Source organism: Misgurnus anguillicaudatus, chromosome 19 (genome assembly GCF_027580225.2).
Source record: "Misgurnus anguillicaudatus chromosome 19, ASM2758022v2, whole genome shotgun sequence".
Lineage (NCBI taxonomy): Eukaryota > Metazoa > Chordata > Actinopteri > Cypriniformes > Cobitidae > Misgurnus > Misgurnus anguillicaudatus.
The window spans coordinates 53171407-53189169 of record NC_073355.2 but is presented as its reverse complement, the minus strand read 5'-3'; the positions used below and the strand labels follow the sequence as shown (position 1 = coordinate 53189169).

The 17763-nt window shown below is 38.1% G+C and overlaps 1 long non-coding RNA gene across 2 annotated transcripts; it reads left to right on the top strand.

Moving 5' to 3' along the window:
* Positions 1–4355: 4355 nt before the first annotated feature.
* LOC141350944 (uncharacterized) lies at positions 4356–14561 on the top strand. Of its 2 annotated transcripts, none has more exons than XR_012359040.1 (5): positions 4356–4711; positions 4959–4992; positions 5098–5211; positions 5293–5414; positions 14470–14561. It is a non-coding gene; the product is annotated as an uncharacterized lncRNA (long non-coding RNA). The 2 variants fall into 2 exon arrangements; XR_012359041.1 differs by lacking the exon at positions 14470–14561 and adding an exon at positions 8477–8526.
* Positions 14562–17763: the final 3202 nt, after the last annotated feature.

The following is a 17763-nucleotide window of genomic DNA, read 5'->3' as shown; positions in this document are numbered from 1 at the left end:
CCAGACACACTTAACAAAAACTAAATAACAAATAACTCGCACAGATGACGAGAAACTAGACAAAGCCAAGACAGTACAGTAAGGACAGTAGCGTTAGCTGCCATGACAGACGTGACGTCGCAGCAGAGCATGCGCCGTAGACACCAGGGGCCTCATTTATCAACATTGCGTAGAAAATGTTCTATATTTGTACCTACGAATGAAATTTAGAATGTGCCTAAGTACAAAAAAATCGGGATTTATCAAACGTGCGCACGTGGTTCGTACGCACATCAGTAAGTAATCCTTGATAATAAATCCCACTTGTTCTTAAGCACCATGCTCGTGCACGTTCATAGTCATTTGCATTCCGAAACGCCTCCAATGAACCATATATGGTGACCTCCCGTTATATGTCACGTGGTTGTGCTTTTTCCCTCATCGCAATAATGACAAAGAGAGTGTAAAAGAGGAATTTTACTGTACAAAATGCCACACTTTAATGACAATGGCGCCCTCTGCTGGACATTTTATGCTACTTAACATGTGTTCTAATATGTGTTAACCACATGACTTAAACTCGTCATTTCATTGGTAGACGTTAACTAAACTATATCGTTCATGTTCGGACATGTCTAAAAGCTAGAAAGTTTGCACAAGTTGTTGTCTATCGTGGTTGGCTGCTATCTGGTCCATTCCTAACAGTTTGTTAATATTGTGTGCGTACATTTAAAAAGTAAGTAGCTTAATATTTCTTTTATCTGTTAGATTTGAGTTAATTGTGTTATTAGTGCTACTAAATGTTTATTTATACTATTTAAGTATTACTCGGTACACACATAATCTTGATTGTAAGTTAAAATCAATGTAAACATGTTAGATAAGACTTTGATAGCAATTATTCTGATTATTACTTAGAGATGTTTATTTTACTAATTGAATGATTGAGTTAAAGTGAATATTTACCAATCTAAGGTAATTTACACATACTGTAATGATGTGAAGACATTCTAATGCTATTGCATTATTACTTTCTACTTTCTAAGTCATTGTATAATGTTTAATTACTGTTTCTTATTCTTATTGTACTTACAAGTTTTCTTTATTATGCTTTTGCAGAACCACACACCTATATACGCATCTGTACCTATTGGAATTGGAAACAGTAAAGTTGTTTAATAAGGACATGGACCGAGTGATTTATTGTTCTGTCTGAACATTCTGCAGCGGTTGCCATACAATTTAAACGGCACCTTTTCACTTTCATACATTTACAGACACAGAAATTGAGTTACTGCTGGATGAGGTTAAATCCTAATAACACATCCTGTTTGGTTTACTTAGTGCGGGAGGAATGACTAACAAAAGAAAACAAATCTACATGGGAAAATGTTACCAGTGAGTTTAATTCCGTTGAATATGAGGAGAGAACACTTCCAGAAATAAAAAAAGTGGTTTGACATTAAATGATCAGCAAAAAAACGCGTCACAGCACACCGACGTGAAACGAGTGCAACTGGAGGAGGACAGACAACTTTCCACCTTGGACAGCAGCATATATAACCAGCATCATTGGCGCGATCTTTGAAAACGCGCTACCGGCGGAATGGATTATTTGCCAAGTCTTCCAATAACGCAAGATAAGCCATTGCACTGTGTCAAGCATTTGTCGGAGACTTCATTTATACAAATCACATGTAGAGCTTTCACAGTTACAGATACATGATGTCACAAATAAATCATTATAATTATTTGCTGTTACCATACTGACATTAATCATTTTTAACACCTGCTTGTGGATAAAAAATAGACACTTCTTTAATCACTGGAACAGGGTCCTGTGTAGTATCGCTATTCTACCACTAGATGCTCTGCGTACGCATACTCAGAGGTGTGCGTATATTTACACAGATTTCTACGTATAAGTGCAATTTGATAAATTCCACACTTTGCGTAAAACTGTTCCTACGCACACTTCTGTGCGTACGCACGCTTGATAAATGAGGCCCCAGGAATGCAGTACTAGTTAAAGATGTGTTTAGTGCCAAGAGAGGTCACACTAAATACTGACTGATGTCTTTAATGACTGATGTTTTTAATTTTGTGTACATTTTTCCTGTATTTTCAGTTTGTATCTTAATAAAAAGAGCAAAAATAAATATGGATGGACATTAAAACTTTGCTAAAACAACAAAGCTGGTGATGGTGTCCCAAGACTTTTGCACAGTAATGTATATTGACCAAGAGTTGTAATGATCAAGAAAAATGCATGTCGTCTATTATTTTCTTTAAATGCACATTTACCGTAAAACTTCAAATAATAGCCCGGGCTTTTATTTTCCCAAACCTATCATCACACCAGGCGTCTAAAAGAGACAGGCGTCTATAAGAGACAGGCTTTTAATTTAATTGTTCCAGCATGACAGCAGGAGGTTACCACATATTACGTTTTATTTTTAATTTGAATGTGTTTAACAAATTAGTTCGTGTAATAACAACAGTCTTAAATTATTGGCAGTATAAATAAAGCAAACAATGATATGTTTTTTTATTGGTTGTTGCGTGAAATCTTACCCAGATACAACAGTGCTATTTTCTGATTGGCTATTGTGTAGCCTCTTTCTTTTTTGTATTGGCTCGCTCGACTAGAACTCTAGGGAAGACGGGCTTGATAGAGAGAGAGAGAGCAGTGCGGCCAGATACATTTTAGGCGCTGCAGCATATAGGGAATGTTAATGTACGTCACCGCAGTGTTGCATTATGGGACGTGGGCGCCATGTTTAGAGGCACCGCCGACCGCTATGCCATTTAATTCTGGGCATGTTAAGCTAAAACTAGGTAAAATTGAAGAAGAACGGAAGAAATCGAGAAGTTGAAAGAAAAAGAGAAGGGACCCTATCGGGAGAAACTAAATGCTACTGCCAAAAAACTTTATTTGGACAAATAAACAACATAGATCCATATTATTTAGCAGCCCAAGACTGGATTACGGACCTCCGCTTACATATCTGGTCAATTACCTTGTTTTTGCAGGACTTTATTTAGACTTTGCAGGAGTTTAAGAGCTATAAATCCCTTCAAGCTTATAGTAAGGTGACACTTCTTCTTTTGGAGTCACCAGCTATTTACTGACAATGTGTTAATACCTACGTATCTTAATGATTCTATAAAATAATTTCTCCGTTGTATTCTGTGCGATGAATCAACACATGTTCAAAAGATGGCACTTCTGTTTTGGCCAAGTTATTAAAACAAACAAAATGCTAAATATTTAGCTAACGTTGTTATTTAAAGAGTCACAAGCAGTGGGTTTGAGCAGTTGCATTTAATAAAAAATATGTGTTACAATCGTCAAAATTGTCTAAATATTTATTTTTATAACTCATGTGTTTAGGGTGATCAGAAATGAATGAATGAATCAATCAATAACTTACATTTGCAAGTTAGTTTGACAGTGTTAGCATAAAAACAAGACAATTTAAGTGGTTCTGCTTTTATTAATCACAAATTACTGAATGACTGAATATGCAGCGAACACACTCTCGCTGATGCAGGGATTTTTTTTTTTTTTTGAAAAGTAAAGGTTTTTCTCCTGATTGCAGCAGGCAAACCACGCGATCCGGCGTCTTTTCGTCAGCTCCTGCACCGGCTTCCTTTGTTTTTTCCACGAATAAAAGCTGGAAAAACGTATTCCGTTGTTCAGTTTCCTCCCTGAACGATCGCGTGACCTGCTTGATCGAGCAGTACTGACCAAACATATCGAAGTTTATTAAAATCTCGACAGAAAATACAAAAACAACCTCCAACACATGAATTCAAATACAGCGGGATAGGACGGGTGCCTGCAAATATGGCGGATTACACATTACGCAACACCGCGTGACGTCAACTCCACATTCCCTATTAAATATGATAAATAGTGTTTCCGCGTGAGAAATACAATGTGTGGCGGGAGTGCATGCATGACAAAAAACTGAAAGCCCGGCTATTATCAGCAGCCCCAAAACACTACCGGCCCACCGGGAAAAGTCCTGACTCTCCCGATTGCCACTTCGTCGCCAGGATTGAGGTGATGATGACAGTAGCGAAGCTTGTTGTGTTGTCATAGTGATGAGTAAAGGAACGACTGCGTCTGTCACGTGACATCTACCGGTAAGCAAAAAAACTTTAGGGTGTTCAATCTGCACCATAGAACTGTCTTAAACAGACTATCTGACGGGTTTTAGAAGATTAAATACAACCCGAAACTAAAAAACAGACCAGGCCTTTATTTGAGACAGGCGTTTATTTACCCAAACCTGTCGTCACACCAGGCGTCTAAAAGAGACAGGCGTCTATTTGGGACTCGGCTATTATTTGAAGTTTTACGGTATTCACAGTTCAGTAGGACAATAAATTATCTGAAAGTGAAATTATTATTGAAGGTGGTATCATTGTCACTGCATTCATTGTTACATGATTTTAAACAGTGGGAATCATTGTGTAAGTTTCTTAATAATATCAAATACTACTTTTTTGTCTTGTTGTTTCTAGACCTGAGGATAAGATTTCCAGTTTGAAAGTGAAGAAAATGAATCATTATTAACAGCAATTAGTAGTTTTTCACCTGAGAAGCCAGGTGAAACTATAAGGGCACTATGATTTACTTTCATATTATCATTCTTTTATAGATGAGGAGCAACAAGTAAGAAAAAACAAAAAGATGTTTTGATGTTGCCTGAGGCACCTTATTGTGAGTACATTTTAATGCTATTAGCCATTTAAATTGTTATACTTGTGTGGAATTAAGAAACAATATACTTAATCTCAGTGTACAGTATTTGTAGTATAATGATGATTACTTGATTTATATTTATTAATTTAGCATATGCCTTGAGTGACTTACAAATGATAGAGCATTCAACATTTTACAACAGTTACTACAATACTTACATCATCCATTTTTAAATCGAATTAATTGTTTTTTATCACAAATGCAGCACATCAGTCAATTTCTTCCAATAATGAATCAAGGTACAGTATTTTGTTATTTTTTATCTTAAATTATTGATATTGATAGGCATGGTTTACTGGTGTAGTTAGTAATGTTATTAATGTTTCAAAACTCATTCTTGAAAGAAATCCTGGAGTGGAGAATCATTCTGAAAGTAGACCAAATACAGGACAACACCACAGCAGTGGTTGGAAAAATGCAGCTGACAATGAGCAAGCCAAGCTGACTTTCAAAAGATGGTATGTGCCATAACAGATGCAACATTACTAGTCACTGCTGACATTTTACCTATGTTTATTACGGATTGTTTTTGTTTGTAGATTCGTTATCTGTTTCTTCAAAGGGGAGGCAGTTTGGGAGATGAGAAATAGGAGGATGCTACAGTTACACAGGGCGAATTTCAGCAGCTCAGTTTCACACTTGCAACTAACAATGAATTATAGTGAGTCTGTGTGAATCCCAAACATCTCAAAATAATTTTTGTATATATATTGTATGTAAATTGTAATGTTGTAAATAAGAATGTACATTGTAAATCTTAATAGCACATAAACATTAATAGCAATTAAAATAATGTTTGATGCTTTGGATACATATAGTATCATATACTCTACATAGTATACTTCAAGATGCCTTTAACACAAAAACCTACAATAATATCAAAGATCAATGTATAAGACAACTTACATTATTTTATGTCATAGTAAACTCTTTTTTATACTCTGTGTGACCTATGCTCTCTCTTAGATGTGTATGTTCATTTTGTAGCTGGTCAGGATAGAAGACCAGCTGACGTACCAGTTTTGCCAGGTTGGAGGACCAGCTTAAACCAGCTAAGACAGCCAACCAACTTAGCCAAGGTGGTATATGCTGGTGGGTTAGCTGGTCTTCCAGCCTGACCAGCTACAAAAGGCCAAAACCCCTCTAAAACAATCCTGCTACACCAGCCTGACCAGCCGAAACCATACTGGGAGAATTCATATTCATAACGATTTGCATTTACACATAAAATGGGTAACATGCATTACTGTGCAAAAGTCTTAGGCCACCATCATCAGCTTTGTTGTTTTAGCAAAGTTTTAATGTCCATCCATATTTATTTTCACTCTTTTTTAAGCTACAAACAGAAAATACAGGAAAAATTTACACACAATTAAAAACAAAACATTTTCAGAAGTAAGTGTCTTCTTCAGACATCAGTCTGTATTTAGTGACCTCTCTTGGCACGAAACACATCTTCAGGACTTCATTCTCCTCAAAAAAAGCCTTAAAGCTCCACTGTGTAGGATCTACTCCCATCAAGCGGTGAAAGTCTATATGACAACCAACTGAATATTACTTTCTAGCGCCCCCCCATTCGGAACGCGTTTTAACTAGTACGGTGGCCGTGTCATGCCAAGGTTAACATGGCTTCCAGTAGCTACAAAGCAAAAGCAATGAAAAAAAATGAACAATTTGCAATGTCATTTGCCTGTGATCCATCAAAGCACACAGATTTATGTTAAACATGTAAAAAGTCTGATTGTCATGATATGTCTGCTTAAAATCACATACAAAAAGCAACCATAAACGTAGCTTAGACACTCCTTTTTTCATTGACGCGAGGAAAAATATCACAGGGGCTGTTAAACTTGGTATTAAGATGTGTTTTCGTCAATCAGATCACAAGTGGACGAGAGAGACACAGCTGCTGGAGTAATGACGGGTTTAAATGGACGCGAACTAATATGTCAGAGTCCAATGCTTATGTTTAAGTAAACGTTACATGTCGGTGTATATGTAAGAGCTTTCTCTGATATTGGTGAAATAAGATCGCTCAACTTTCACACGCTTGTAAAATGAAACGAAAGACGCGCAGATCAGTTTTATCAATGAAAGGCTAAAAATAGCGCTGTACACCGTGTGTTTGTGCTAGAGGTCAGAAAAGATGAAAAACATTTATCTCAGTACCTCAGATTACATAAATGGGCGGAGAGACGGCGTGTTCGAGCACACAAAAGCACATGCGTGTTTACACTAACTGCATAACCATGCTATAGTTAGCCAAGGAACTATAAAACTTCAAGTTTACAACATAAACTGTATAGATGTAAACGAATATGCTGAATTACCTGTGGTGAAGATAGAAAGTAACTTAGCAACGTCAGTGTCCATTGAGCCCCATCTTGAAAAACTAACTCCAATATTGACTTTGGTCTTGATGTTTTTCCCGTCCCATTGTCGTTTAAAATCCCAGTTTCGCTTCCTTGGCGACTTGTTTTAATGTCCTCGAGAATATGTCTTCAACAGGCTTTCAAATCAAAGCATTAGATCGCAGGTTTATCTCGGCGTGCGGCCGAAGGATTCAGTCTACGCAGGTCGCAGGCTGCATACGTCATCAAGCCTGGTTTATTTAAATTAACTGAGCATTACATTCGCAAGTCATAAGCATATTACATCAATTTACAATTAACTAAGAATAAATGTCAGCTTTATAATTGTTTATATTCTGAAATAAGACTGTCTTGATGACGTATACCGCCTACACATGCAACCTCCATAGGCTTCAGCTCGCGGCCAGCTTGAGTGTACTCTGAAAGCGCGAAAGGCGGAGCTTGAATTTCAGGAATGTCCCTCGTCGGCGAATGTTTTTCAAAGATGGAGGCACAACATGGATTCAGCCAGAGAGCGATACGGCGGTATGTATTTTAAATAGCAGATTCTACACTTAGGAGAATACTTTGATTAGTGGGGTGGAAGTAATTACACATGAATGAGCACATACTTTTGAAAGAAAACATGGGTTTTTGCTAAGAATTAACTAAAAGAAGTACACAGTGGAGCTTTAAGTCATTTGATGATTAGAATTAAAATTTAATTTCATTTAGGTTTAAGAGATCCTGCAGTTGCCTGCTATTACTCAAGTGGAAGGAGAGTTTACCCCAAACACTTGACACTTCAGCTTATACGTTTATATTGTTTTTAATACCACATACACATTTCCTGTATTTTCTGGTTGTATTCTAATAAAGAGACTGAGAAATAATTATATATGATCACTATACAATTGCAAAAACAACTAATCTAATGGTAGCATGCTGGCCTAAGACTTTTGCACAGAACTGTATGTCCACATTTAGCCACCTTTACTTTGAGTGAACTGTAACAGCAACAATAATGCCATAAGCAAGAAATAGGTAAAAGTGAGTTGTGCATGGTTTCTAGTTTTAGCACAGAATTCTGTCTCCCTTATCTTTTAAATGTTTGCTACAGATTTTTTGCAAGACATTTTAAACATACCGGGGCGGTTTCCCAGACAGGGAAATCTTAAAATACATCAGTGCCCTTTGTTTAACATCATAATGCACACAAGTAATGTTTTTAGTAAGGCATGTTTGTTAAAACTAGGTATATTTCATAATTAAACTGAGTCATAGCCCTGGTTTAAGCTAATCCTTGTCTGGGAAACCACCCTAATAAATAATAACTACTTAACTTTTAAATGTGTTCATTTCGTTGTTTTAGGTTAGAAGACAACGGAAATATTTGACATCGGAGTCCAGCAGACAGCCAGAATTTTAAAACCGTCTTTTACTCTTTCACTTCTGACACCATGTTACGTGTGACAAAATAAGACGCCAGAGAGTCGTTCATGCTTCTCAATCACCTGGTTCTGTTTTACTAATCAAAAGGTGCAACCGGAAATACTTTTGACCATCACCATGACATACGTTATTTACAAACACTTCCGGTGGTTACAATACATAATTAAATCACATATCACAACATCCTTCTTTTTTTTTTTTTTTTTTAAATTAACAACACAATTTCATCATTATTTAACACTAATAAAATCACAACATTTCAAACAATCCAGTATCATTAATCAATCACCAATATGCAAATAACAAAACTACATTTCAGCAATAAGTCTTTGTGGCTTTGCAACAATTCTACCACTTCGAGTTTTGAATTGACCAGTACATGAACTTGCAGTCTCTTTATCATCCAACACAGCCCTTGTCTCATGGCAGTCATTAATTAAACTCTGATCCACTTCCTCAGTCTTTGCTTTGTATTCTCCTGTCTTGGACATTAGATATTTCCTATTCCTTCTATACAATTGTCCATCAGGTGTCTCCACAACATAAGACCTTGGTTGCTCAGCCAGAGCAGTAACTTGTGCTGGATTCCACACACCATTTTGCCATACTCTGACATTTTCTCCTACTGTTAGTTTCTGCAGCTGTTTTGTTCCAAAGTCAAACTTTTCCTTCTGCTTTTTCTGACGATTTTCCAATGACTCTTTCACTGAAGCTGAAACTGTTTTAGGATTAAGTAATACAGTTGATGCTGGTAACCTTGTTCTCACTCTCCGACCCATTAGCAATTGTGCAGGGGAGACTCCTATGGTTTCCAAAGGTGTGTTTCTCAGATTTAACAATGAAATGTATGGATCTCTCTCATCTGCTTCAGTCTTTTTTAACATCCGTTTCACAGTTTGTACAGCCCTTTCAACCATTTCATTTGATTGAGCATGGTGAGGGCTTGTTGTTTTATGCTGAAACTCCCATTCTTTAGAGAACATGCGAAACTCTTGTGAAGCAAATTGTGGTCCGTTATCAGAAATTAATACCTCAGGAATCCCATACCTTGCAAACTGTGACTTCAGCAATTTGATGACAGTCAGACTTCTGGTATCCAGACCCGTCGCCAGACTTCAGTCTTAAGGGGGGCATATGAAATGCATGGGAGGGCACACTTATTATTAGCCTAAAGTACGTATACTTATAATAATATACTCTATTCGCGCAGCACGTGATCATAACGTTAAACAACCATCAGCAATATGACCAGATAGCCTATAGCCTACACACCACATTACATATAGAAACAATTTTATGAATATCCATAAATCTATACAACATATTACATGTAACACCAGAGACATCTCTCAAACATTGCATTTTAAAGCAGTCAACAGAGGGTTACGCATTGCCATGAGACACACACACACACACACACACACACACACACACACACACACACACACACACACACACACACGCACGCAGAGTTAGAACCTAAGGTACTGTGGAGGCGAGCGAGCGCTGTCGTCTCTCCCTTCCCTCCTGTCAGTACAGCGGCAGGCGGCGTTTCTCCGAGCAGAAGCTCCTCATTAATAAAGTGTCCACTCGGAATTAAACTTGTGAGTGAGGTCCTTTTCAGAAGCAAGCTGAATCACCGCAGTGAACAAGTCCATATCTTCTGAATGTAGTAGTCTGTTAGGCCCGGGGTCGGGATCCACGGTAGAGGTCTTCACGGGTCCAATTAGATCAGAAAACCCGAGGCCCGACCCGAGACACGATCTGGGTTCGGGTCTAAAAGTTTCACATGTGCCTCGGACACGGGTCGAGTACAACAATAGCGGCATCGGATCTCGGGTAATTTAAAAATGAATGTGTTTTTTCTTTACGGACCCGAGAAGACCCGAACTCTCTCGCCTGTGTGCGTCAATGTCCTTTTCAAACCTCTCATCTGTTTGCCAAGAGCGCCTGCGACATTGTGTGGTTGTCGGAAGGTTCATTTTCGTTGAGACAAACATGTCAGTCAATTATAAATTTACATTTTAGCGGTTACGTTGGTGTCATCGTCAGATAACAAAGTAAAACCAATGGAGCAGTACGCCAAATTGGTTGCAAGGCCACCGGAGTTTCTTTCTGTATGACTGCTGCGTGTCTTTTGGAGACTGTTGTTGGGCTTTTAACCATTTGCGGATAATATCCATCTTAAAGCGGTATAGCTAAGCGAAAACTCATCCAGTTTAAAAAAGTGCGGTAACTGTTGAGCAGCTACACTGAGATAGGCTACGTCACGTACGTTTCGTACGTAGCCTCGTGATAGGCTGTTGCAGTGTAGCTAGATTCCCATCAATCAAACAAAATCACACCATTGTTTTTTATATTTTTAATGTTTTAATTATAAAGAATACAACATTAATGCAACACAAAATTAGCAACATTAATAATTTAAAATGACAGTATTTTTTTAAATACTGGGGGGGCACAAGTGTCCTTGAGGGCGGGCCCGGCCCCCTAAGGCCCGCCCATAGCGACGGGTGTGCTGGTATCATTCTTGAGCAAATCAACTTCAATAAACTTTGAGAAATAATCCACCATGATCAAATACTCTTTTTTATTATATGTGAATAAATCAACTCCAATCTTCTGCCAAGGCCTATCTGGCACACTATGAGGTTGTAGTGGCTCTTTAGTCTGAAATCTTCTATGCGCACTGCACACTTCACAATGACTTACCATGTCTTCAATACTCTTAGACATTCCAGGCCAAAAGAGTACCTCTCTTGCTCTTCTTCTACAACTTTCGATACCTAAATGACTTTCATGGATCCGATGTAACATGTCAGTTCTCATTGAAGCAGGAACAATAATTTGCTCTCCCTTGAAAAGAATACCATCAACAGCAGAAATTTCTTCTCTGTAATTCCAGTAATTTTGAATTTCTCTAGGGACTTTCTTCATTTTCCTTGGCCAACCATTCTGTACAACTTTCAACAACTTCATCAATGTGGCATCCTTCTCTGTTTCTCTCTGAAATTCTGTTAACTTTTTTTCAGACACAGGCACATTTGTGAGCAGCATATGTACCTGAGCTTCTGTGATGTCCTCTTTTTCTGAAGTTTCAGTTTCTGCCAAACATGCTCTTGACAAAGCATCAGCGACATGCATTTCCTTTCCCGGACGGAACTTAACATTCAACTGATACTTTTGCAGTCTCATGAGTAGTCTTTGGATTCTAGCTGGTGCTCTGTTGAGTGGCTTTTTCATTATTATCTCAAGTGGCTTGTGATCTGTCTGAACTTCAATCTCTCGGCCATAAACAAATTGATGAAAGCGTTTTACACCAAACACTATTGGAAGCATTTCTTTTTCAATTTGAGCATAGCGTTGTTCTGTCACAGTCAATGCACGAGAAGCATATGCTACAGGCTTATCCTCTTGAAGCAAGACTGCTCCTAGACCACTTTTAGAGGCATCTACAGAAACAATTACTGGTAGACTCACATCATAATAGCGGAGTACTGGAGTTTCTGTTAACATCAATTTTAACTTCTCAAATGCCTGTTGATGTTCATCTTTCCACTGCCACTCAACTTCATCCCTTAAAAGATCACGTAGAACAGTCGTATGCTGTGACAAATTTGGTACAAATTTTGCAAGAAATGTCACCATCCCAAGAAACCGAGACACATCTTTTTTACACTCTGGAACTGGCATTTTTCTTACTGCTTCTAGTTTAGCCATATCAGGTTTCAGTCCATCCTTTGTTATAATATGACCTAGATACTTTATTTCATCCAGACAAATCTTGCATTTGTCCTTGTTTAGTCTGAAATTCTTGAAACGTGCTCTTTCTTACACTTGTCTTAGCCTGTCGTCATGCTGCTCTTTTGTTTCAGCCCATACAAGGATGTCATCAATATACGTTTCAACTCCATCAATACCTTCAAATAACTGCTGTACCTTTTTGTGGAACACTTCTGAAGCTGAATTAATTCCAAAAGGAAGACGAAGGAAACGATAACGTCCAAAGGTGTATTAAAAGTACAAAGACGAGAGCTAGCATCATCCAGTTTAATTTGCCAAAAGCCTGAGCTTGCGTCAAGCACTGAAAAATATTTAGCTTTGGGCAATCTACATGTGATCTCATCAACAGTTGGCAATTGATAATGCGCTCTCATCACTGCTGCATTAAGGTCACGAGGGTCTAAACAGATCGGCAGACTGCCATTAGGCTTCTCCACTATCACAAAAGGATTCACCCATTTCATGGGCTCTTCAACTTTCTTTATCACTTTCATTCTTTCCATTCTTTCAAGCTCAGCTTTAAGCCTTTCTCTCATGGCAACTGGTATTTTTCTTGGTGGGTGTACCTTTGGAGTAACGTTTTCATCCACTCTGATAGAATGTTCTCCTTCTAAACATCCCATGCCTTCAAACACGTCTGCATACTCTGTGAATATGTCCATGTCATTAATCATCATTACTCTCTGTACAAGATTTAATTCTTCACATGTTTGAATCCCCAATACTGGCTTTACTTCTCTCTTTGTCACAACAAATCTGACAACCAGTGGCATAGTCTTATATTTCACTGCCAAGTCACACTGACCTTTCACTGAGATCTTCTCTCCTGTGTATGTAGACAGTTTAACATTTGAGTTCCTTAACATTCTTCTTTTGCCCATTTTTTCTAACAGGCTATAGGGAATGACATTTGCTTGTGCACCTGTATCAAGCTTAAAATTCACACAGGTTTTTCCTATTTTTAAATCAGTTGTCCATTCTTCTTTAAGTGATGCTTTTGTGTGCTTCAGTGACTGTGCTTGTACTATTCCCACAAATAAGTCATCACATAATTCTGTGACGTTTCCTGCAACAGCATGCACTTTCTTAGACCTGCACATCTTTGCAAAATGATTCATTTCGTCACAATTTCTACACTGTTTGCCAAACGCAGGACAACTACGTGGTAAATGTTCTATTCCACATCTTTTACATTTGAAACTTGCTCTCTCTGTTTTGGTCTTTGTTTTCCACTCATTCTTACACGATTGTTTTTGCTTTACTGCATCAATGTGTCTGCTCTCAGTCATAGTGAGTTGCGCTTTTTTCTCCTCATGCATTTGTTGCATCTGTGCTTTCGTCGTTTCCGACGCGATACATATTTGCACACACTTTTCAAGAGTTGCTTCACTTTCTCTTAAAAGTCTCTCTCTTAAAGAGTCTAAGTTGATTCCACAGACAAGCCTGTCTCTTATAAGAGATTCCTCCAACTCTCCAAACTCACATGATTTAGCTTTTCTCCTCAGCTCTGTTACATATTGACTGATCGACATTTCTCCTTGTACACACGTAAAAAACTTGTATCTCTCATATGTAATGTTCTTTTTCGGATTACAGTATGTCTCAAACTGCTCCATTATTTTCACCAAGTTATATCTTTCATCATCATTTTCAAAAGTAAAAGTATTATAAACTTCAACTGCATCTTCACCCGCAACATGAAGAAAAAGGGATGATTGCACTTTTGCTGTTCTCTTGGCATAGCCACTTGCCACTGAATATAATTCAAACCTTTGTCGAAATCTTCTCCAGTTTTCTGATAGGTTCCCTTGACGCAAATCAAGTCCTGCAGGAGGTTTTAATCCATCCATAATGCGAATTTTAAATCCGTCTTTTACTCTTTCACTTCTGACACCATGTTACGTGTGACAAAATAAGACCAGAGAGTCGTTCATGCTTCTCAATCACCTGGTTCTGTTTTACTAATCAAAAGGTGCAACCGGAAATACTTTTGATCATCACCATGACATACGTTATTTACAAACACTTCCGGTGGTTACAATACATAATTAAATCACATATCACAACAGGAAACCACCCTAATAAATAATAACTACTTAACTTTTAAATGTGTTCATTTCGTTGTTTTAGGTTAGAAGACAACGGAAATATTTGACATCGGAGTCCAGCAGACAGCCAGAGACACGCACACACACGGAGCAGAAGCGCGTTTGACTAATGCGGCTTTCACATAGGATGCGGTGTGCGCTGCGCTGCGCTATGAAACCCATTCATTTCAATGGCTTGCGCCGCGCGAGGGTGGTTTTTTGTTGCGCCGAGCAAAGCGCCTGTGACGATTACCCGCGCGGGCAATAGAAACGGGGCATCCAAACAAGCAAAATGGACGAAAGCTTATACTCCGGATTCTAAGGGCTTTATAATACAAGTTTATGCTCCTACAGAGACATCGGAAGGAAAGCCGTCTCATGGAAACACGTAGCAATTCAAGTTGGCATGTCAGGTGTGTTTTAAGTCAAGCAGCTTGTTGTAGGTATGCTTAAAGTTACGTGAAATGGAGACGAGCAACATCAGTCTCTGTTCCTCGTCGACTATTTAACGCAAATATAAACACCGTAGTAATTTATTGAAAACCCCGCCTACTTTGGTCTGGCCATCAGAGCACAAATCGCTTGGCTGCGCCGAACCCAGCGGCAAGCGCAGCACACACCGCATCCTATGTGAAAGCCGCATGACGCGTACGGGAGATCAGGCACGCGCACGGGAGCTCGCGCACCCACGCACACACAAACACGGAGCACAGGAAAATGACAACTGTTCAATTAAAATAAAGAACTTTGTGGTAAACAATGTTTAGCGTGTCTGCTTTCATTGGTTGTAATGAAATAAAACGACGTGCTGAGGACTTTAGGCGAACGTCCCCTAAAAGTCCCGAAAGTCCGCTGACCGTCCTGCAAACGTCCTTGTGAAAGTCCGGAGGACGTCCGCCCGACGTGACAGGGGACCCTACACGATAAAGTCCGGGGGACGTTCGCAGAGGACATTTAGGGGACGTCCAGGGGACCTTTTTTGTTAGCTGGGGGCCACTGTTGTCAGTGATATAAGTATTTGAAATGAAAATGATTTCTTAATGACATATCAGGGCCATTTTATGATTAATTGATATACATTTCTTACATACTGTTTCTTTAAATCACTCCATAAATAGTGGAAACATGTTAAACATATGCCTGAATAAGTTAAATACAGTCAGCAGTGTCAAAATGCTTTCGTATATCGATTTATTATGATAAATAAAACTAAAATCACATAATACACTATTAATTATACATATCATAGTTAAATTAAATAATTTATTTTTCTTAAAAACATGTTATAAGGACAATTTTGCTATTATTTTGTAAAAAGTGTAATGTTTGGAAAGATTTTGAGGCTTTTACACTATTTTGACCAGCAGGTGTCGCCAGCGTATGCTTTTTCAAAACGCTTCGAAAAACTGAATCATGTTGCGAAGCAATTGGTTTAATTGATTCGAAGCTTCGAAAAGCTTCGTTTCTCCCATCACTATTCGTTCAGCAAGTTGAACCAATCATATGCTCGGACACAGGTCATATTTGATCGCCATTGGCTCGTACTTTTGTCACTCTTTGTAGGCAGAAGCAAGACCGCGCCTCATTTGTCCGTGCTCCTTAAGAGGGGAGGGACATTTCAGTGAACGAGAACGATTCGTTCACCTTAAAGATTCATTTAAAATGAAAGATTTGTTCACGAACGTAACATAGTAGTATGTAGTAGAAACGCAGCTCACAAGTTTCGTTTTTGCATTTCCATTTGAAGACTTGAAAGTTGCAGATCGACTTACAAAATGGGTAACGTTATTATTCACGGTTGTAACTGTTAGTAGATTTGTTTAGATGTTTTTGTGTGTATGCATGTTTGTGTTTTAATTTGATGCGTTGTTTTGTTTAGACACAACACACGGTTTGACAACAGTGGGCATAGAGTTACGTAAGTGACAAAATATATTTTCTCAGTTTTCTAGTAACGTTAACCTTTGTTCTTCGGGTGTTGTTAGTGTAGATCTGGTTAAAGAATCTATTTTGAACTTTATTCCAGTCGTTTATGATGTTCGTTGTAAAACCTTGGCGTTTCACACGTATTCAATAATAATAACCGTTTGTGTGCGCGTGTCTTGTTTTACTTCCAGGGAGCAGAAAGCAGCAAAGTCTAATTCCTGGTATTTACAGTGCTGATATTCACAGCAGTAAGTCATTGGCACATTTACGTCCACATTATTTAGGTTAGGCTAAGATCTGTGTTTTTGAGACCGTATTAAAGTTGCTTTTAGGTTCAATTATAACGATCAATTCTCAAGAATCAACCCAGCAAACAGAGGACATTCCCCTAAGGTTCCCATTTGGTTCATTTTTGGAAACAAAATAATAACGTTCTGGGAACGTTCCCTGTAGGTTATATTTATAATAACCTACAGAGAACGTTCCATGCAGGTTATTTTTAGGTTTAATGTATATCCTGGGTCATTCTACGGAAATGTCAATTTTTCTGTCCTTAGACTTTACAGAAATATTACACTTGAAAAACACTTTAGGGTTACAATTTTTTATATTTTAAAATTAAACTATGTTTTTTTTAAACAATTACTATGGAAGTAAATCTGTGCCGTTGGGTTTTGAATTCTAATTCTTAGCACTGAATTTTTTTACATCAAATTTTTAACATTGAATTTTATTTTGCATCTAAATCATACTTTGAATTTTAAAAGCCATCGAATTTCTAGCACTGTTTTTTTGCTTATGATATTTTTTTCAATGCTTTAAAAAAATCAGTGTAAAAAAATTCAATGTCTAAAAAAATTCAGTGCAAAATAATTTAGCGTCTCAAAAAATTCTGTGTAAAAATATTCAGAGTCAACATCCGGGGAAGCAAGGAGAAGCAATCGATCCCTGTATCAAATCATTCAACATCCAGCCAATCATTTATGCTCTATTCATGTGACACCGAAACGGGAAGTCGGTGAAGTTCAGGCAAAGGGTTTATTTGCATTAACATACGAACACATTTTTCACATCTGGCAGATCGTATCATCAGTATATCAGGACCCTATTACATTTACATTTATCAACATCAAAGTGGCTTCTGTATTTAGATGTGTGATCGATCCCGTGCGGGGAGACGCGCTGGATGAATAGCTGTCAATCTAGCTACAACTGGCTTTAACCATACCCAGTCGGCATTTCAACGTTGATTCAACGTCAGGTATCAACGTTGGATTACCTTTCAGTTTAGCAAAAAATTTCAACGTTGATTTCACGACGTTGTTTCAACGTCACACTTTCAACATAGGTTAATTATGGTTGATATCATGACGCAATTTCAACCTTCTATTTCCTTGTTGTTTTTAACACT